Genomic DNA, 6,556 nt, shown 5'->3' on the forward strand with positions numbered 1-6,556 from the left:
GGAACGCTTAGTTAGGATTAGTCAAATAAACACCATTTAAAGTCGTTGTAGCTCGACCTGTTTTCTCCATATGCCTTTAAGCCTGTTTTCGGATGAATTTCGCTCAATAAATTATGGCATTGGACAACATTAATAAAATTGCAAAAACAGTTACCATAAACTTTAACAGCCTTGTTTCTAAATAAACATTCATTTTATACAGGTAAAACTCCAAACCGTAGTACAAACTATGGTTCCTACAGAACTGTGGAAACCTTTTCAATGTATTCTAAATTACTATTTGCACAGCAAATAGATAACATTTCTAATTTTAAGTAGGTGTTTTTGCCCTGTTTAATATTTAAAAAAACTAGAACAAGGGTGCTTTCTCACAAAACATAAAGTAAACCGGTAAGAGCAAAGTGCGGGTCATGGTTCCCCTTATGCGTGGTTACACACTTGCTCGACCACATTTAGTTCTCGGAGCCAATGTGCACGCACAACATACAGCTTGAATGGGTACGTTTCCATTCGCAACCTGTTCCCAAATCGCAAAGCGGCTTGTAGTGATTCGATTAAACCACCCGCATCGGTTCTGTGCTGCTAAATCCAACCTCGACGCTTCACAATGTGATCAATCATTTGCGCTCGGTCGCTTTTCTGTGTGACGTTCTGATTCCAAGTTGTTTTAGTTGATATTCATACGCCCACCACAGCGCCAAATTTTAAGCTATGCGACTAGTGCGCCCAGTTTGCGTTTTCCTCGTGTGGGGCTTTATCAATTTAAGCCTAATCCTATTTTCCGAACTAATTAGTGTCTCGCGGCGTTACGAGCGTCATACTGGGTAACCTGGCATTTACTGTTGCAGATTTAGGGTTTCACAAAAATTGTGGGTGGCATTTTGGAGTTTTAAGAGCTGTACAAATTTCGTGTAATACTTGAAAACATTGACGAACTTCTCAATGTGAAGTTACTTCATTTAATCTGGGATACATATCGGACTTGATATAGTTTGAGACACAATAATAACATTAAAGACACCGGAATTATTAAAAACTAGTGGTAATTGAAATTTGCATACATAGGAAATTTTTGGGTGCAAATTAAGTGGATAGGAAATTTTTCTAAACGTAATTCAAAGCGTGGTACATATAAATATATGTTCCTTAATTTTAAACGTGATAGTTTGTTTCAAAATGCCTCATAGTTTGGATACATTTGGAATTGAAATTCAAATTTTTAGTGAAATGATTTTTTAAAAATATACTGACTGAAGGAAAATTCATAGATGTTTACAGATGATAAATGTGTCATCAATTTTTTTTTTAAAAGACCCAGCTTACAAGCTGCAAAAGGGCATTTACATGCTGATAACATCGCCTGTTCTAACTTGTACCTGTAATTATGTTATTTTCGGTTTAGGGTTATGTCGTGTAAAAGATTGCGATTGAACTTCATTCACGAACCATTTTAAAGCACCCAATGCCAAAAATTTGGTGTTGTAAAGTTTTGCATAACTTTCGTTTTAGTAACGCTTAAATATACACTCGTCTATACTATGCAGCATCTATTCAAGCGCCTCAAACCAAAGAGATTTGTTGATAATGAATTTCGCTAAAATTCCTCCGATATAGATCAAAACTTGGGTGTACCTCTGGCTAATGAAGCTTACTCGTCCCGAGATATTCTATCGCAAATAAACCGCGCAATTTAAGGACTTTACGACACCCACAAATGCGATGTTTATAGCGCAGTAGGTCCGCCATTTTGTGTGGTGAATGATCAGTCAATGATTGATCGGTCTAGACTAAGCATGACAACAACTTTTTTGATGATAGACGAAAATCATTTTACGTTTATATCAGTTCTCCTACTTGACCAAAACAACACGAAACGTGTACCTCTTCTGAGATTGTAAGAACATTAGTTGTGTGGTGATGTTATCATTAGAAACGGACGTTATTTAGTTTAAAAGAAAGCAAAACTAGACACTAAACGTCGACTAGAATTGCACACGTTGTGGCCACAAATAAAACAAATTCTTTGCTTTACCTACGGACAAAAGAGACACCGTTTAGCCTCTTGGCCCTGGTAAAGTTTTGATAGTGCCATCCCAATAAACTTGGATAGCAATATATCCTATCACAAAAGGCAAGGTTTTTATTTGACTAATCCCTTCTCTACACTGTCTTTCACCATCTACAGTTATAGATATCTCCGTTTGGTTGCTGAGAAAACACCATTTGGTACACGGTTTATCAGGCTATGTTGCTTCTTTCTCAAAGCAGTCAAGAGCATTCCAAAGCGTCCAAAAAGGGATTGCTTACTCAACTTACATTTTAGTTTACCAACTAAATGTACACACTGGTTACATTTAATACCATCACGATGTTTAGCAATGCTTTTGCACATTTAGTATTTTTTATATGTGTTACACTTAATCTGTAAAGAATTAGAAATAATCTTAAGTGAGTTGCATATAAAATAATCTTTTCACAATAAAGATTTATAGACACTCGTGCTGTTTTGTAGGTGATTTAAACACATAGAAAGTGATGTAGACTTTCATCGTAATTTCTACCTTCGTTCCAACACGCACTTTGTTGTTATTTCAAATGATTGATGACTTTTTCCCCTGCGCCATTTTGTCACAAAATGGGGTAGAGGTAAATTGCTATCGAGGGTCCGATTTGTTATTTTACCACACGGTTCTTGCTAACTGGAATACAGTTTATGGCCTCTTAAAATGTTGGCAATAGGCAAAATTACGACAAGGAGGCAGTTTTTTGTAAGAATACAGGATCACACTAACCAGGTAGTTGAAGGGTGTGTCGCGGTTGCTTTTTCCTTGGTTCGCGATTGTCTTTCCTTCACTTCACAGTTGGCTTGCTGGGCGGCTGGGTTCTCGTTTTTCCTTCACAACTCTGCGTAGCGACAGACGATTAATCAAGCAGCTCGTCACAGTTGTCAGGTATCTCCTTGCAATGTTGCAAGGTCAGTTAAACAGAAACCGGTCACGCTGCGCCTTCCCCGCCGTCGCTTGCTGGTCAAGTACACGCAGGCCCGGCAATGTTGTGCGAGTGATGTATGGCTGGTACGATGAAACCTCTGATTGAACGCCTGCTCCACACAAGACCTTAGATACGAGATAATAGTGCCCTAGGGTCTCGGCGGCGGGCTTGAACAAGGGCACGTATTGAAGATGTGTTGAAAAGTTGCTAACCCCCAGTAGAGTTCAATGGCCAGTGTCTTATTGCATGTCCACTGTTTTCTTAACGTTTTCCAAAGGAATGCTAAAAACGTGCGGATAGGGCGGTACTCGAAAACACTTAAAATGGCCGCCAATTGCCTGACAACACTATTAGGACGATGATTAGTCCAATTTCTTTTTGCAAATCAGACCGCTTTAATTTTTATGTCGCAAACAACAGCTCACGTGCTAGCAAAATTGCACTGCCTTTTTTATTTCTTAAACATTAATTCTAGCTTAAGGTAACGATCTCCAACAAAATACACTGAATTTTTCCAACAAGTAGCCAGATTTAGGCTATACCGCATCGTAATCTTCTTTGTTGCAGTGGTGCGTTTTGCAAGTATCAAAACTGTTCAGACAAGTTGCTTATACGTGAAATACGAAAACGTATTTGCTCTAAACATATATTATTTTTCAGATTCATAGTAGTTTTATTTCAAATTATGCACTTATGCAACTTGATAATAACGTTTCAACTAAGATTGTGACATTCCTGAAGCTGTTGCGGCAATTCTCTATAATTGTTTCTGAAAGGGCTTTCGATTTTGAAAGTTGCCTAAGGTCGTCACGTATGACACATGGTGTAATGGAGATGCCTTGGACCATATCCCTGGTCAGTTCAACATTGACTCCAGCTCTTGCTGAAAGAATTCCTACACTCAAAGGGCATCGCGTGCATAATATTGTGGGGTGACATTATGCACGATATGACGCCGTGTCCTTTACGGAGAGTAAATTTTTGGTACTGCCCTAATGAGAAAAGAAGCGTGATATTTTTATTGTTATTTTCCTTTCGACCATACGTTTATTAGACTATTTTTGACATTCGCGATTTATGCCAAAATGTACGGAGTAATTAAATTTTGCCTGCAGTATGGAAAGTGACTTTTACCGTTTTTTTGTGTGTGTACAGCCATTGCGTCTAATTGCTTTACGAACAGTGTTTATATATTCTTTGGGCTATGTTGTTAGGGCGATGGTAAAAGCTTGTCGTCGCCTTGGGTATAATCAAATCAACCTGCGTTTACGGTTTCCGCCTACATTTGAAGTCATTGCATGGGACGCAGTACTTTGCTGTTTGCTACATGATTTTCAAAGTAAAAAACTCGGCATATTTTTCCTAATGCAAACCTTTTGCGGTTTAAAAGCGCCCTTTATTACGAGTTGTATTGGCGTCAACATTGCTCAATAAGTGTCGAAGGTTTTTGGCGATGTTTTGCGTTCCTCCAAGGGTCAAGTAGACCACACAATGTGGCCTTCGAAGCATGAAACACGACTCGAATCTTCCAAGCACGAACGTGACTCTTTTGAATTTATTGCTTTGACACCGAGCACCGAATGACTGATTTTCGCCCGCAGTTCTCGGTCGACGCCCCCTTCTCTTTTGCTTTGCGTACATTAAACTTTCGCGCACTTACGGCCTATTTGCAAGTCATTTGATCAACGGGTGCCCAAAAAAGATCTGAATTATTGCTCAATTTATCCCGCGACGCCGACGAACACGAGAAGGCGTTCAGGCAAAATCCCCCAGGCCGAAATTCACAATAACCCCACATAAACAATTTCACGGTGGCAGGTGTGGCCTGACCGAGATTGCCATCGACTTTGAGTCCCAACACCGCTTGCTCTCGTTAATGTGTCGCATTGTGCTTCGCCAGTTTTCTGTCGACTTTGATTCATTGCTGTGATTTGTATCTCCGTCGCCCGACGGTCCCAGGACGGGCCCACGCTGTTTATTTTGCCCTGGATGTCGCGCAGCGTGCCTTGGGACCCAGGGCTCCGGCGCGCTCAAACGCCTGCCGGTGCACAGTGGAGGTGTGATGGATTAGGCCTATCTCGCCGCGCCGCTGAGGGACGCGGCCAGCGGTAACACTTGCTGTTGCGCTCGTGTACGCTGCTCTGAGCGTACACAAACTTGTGGGGATTTGTGTGGAGAAAGAGCATCATTAATGAGCTGATAGCACCAATCGCGGCCACCTATTGCGTACATGCGTTTGTTTATTGACGCAACTTTTGCACGCTTGGCTCCGATTTTGTTGGCCATGCAATGTGACCCACTTGCCCGTTGCAGCTGTCAATCTTGCTTTCCTCGCGCAAAAAACAATAAATCTATTACAAGGCATTGTTCGTGTGCTGCGGAGTATTTGTTTCATAGAACATAAACACTTAATATTAGAATATTGCATGTGCGCTATCTGTATGTTCTAAAATATTGTACGTATATAGTTAATTAGTGAAATATAATATATTTATAATTGGTGGAATCTGTTAAAGTTAATCAGAGTCTTTTATTTTTGAGTTGATTTTAGAACATTCGTAATAAAAATCATTCAAATTCGGGAAACATACCGTTGATAAAAATGTTGAAAGTTTACACCCTGTCACATCTATTGTGAATTGGTCTTGGCGATCAATTCATATCAGAAATCGAATGAATATTCAACAAATATAGGCTCCTATAAAGATTAAACATAGGCGCTAAAACACGCCAACATCCAGTTGAAACAAATGAAAAGATTAGAAGTTGACATTTAGGACTGCATAAAATTTTAACGAGGTATCTGGTGTTCAACAAGCCTGCGTGATGGCTGTTTCGCTCGATTAGGATGCGATATTAACGCGAATTCGGCAATCAGCGCACCAAGCTTAGCGATATGTCACCCAAGCCGTCATTTTCAGCGCTTCGACAAGTTCCGGCGTCCACTTTGCCGCTGCAATCTTGACAATATCGCTAATTGCCAATTTTACATGGCCATCGTCGCCCGTCTTCGATAACCGAATAAGAATTGAATCGCGTTGTCCCGTCGGTGTCATAAATTATTCACAAGTCTGCTATCATGCGCACGTTGTGTTAAGATCCAAATTAGAAACCGTCGACTTTTATGCACCAGCTGCCGTTAAACCATACCAGAAAATGCGTATTTTCATCAAAATTCTTTTCTGTTAAACTGTATGGTTGTTACACTCTAAACACTATAGCTCCCCCTGGCGGACTCAATGTATAAAAGACGCCAAGATCAGTTATGTCTTTTTAGAAATAGCATGTTTAATATATTTAGAATAGATCGGGTTGTAAATGTCAGGTGAATAATAGCGCTGACAATTTCTTTGCTACCCACTCGTATAGTTTGATAGAGTTATCATTTATTTACATATTGGTACCATTAGAAAGCCATGGTTGGCGCGGGAGTGCCGAAAAACAGCGGTTTTTAGAAGTTGAAAAACAAAAAAAGGTTTTGCCATATAAAATGTACTTTGCGAAAAGGTTTTGGTGAACAATACTCATAGTACTACAATGCCAGTGACGTGCTTTCTCCAAGACA

Source organism: Ascidia mentula, chromosome 7, assembly GCF_947561715.1.
Source record: "Ascidia mentula chromosome 7, kaAscMent1.1, whole genome shotgun sequence".
Taxonomy (NCBI): domain Eukaryota; kingdom Metazoa; phylum Chordata; class Ascidiacea; order Phlebobranchia; family Ascidiidae; genus Ascidia; species Ascidia mentula.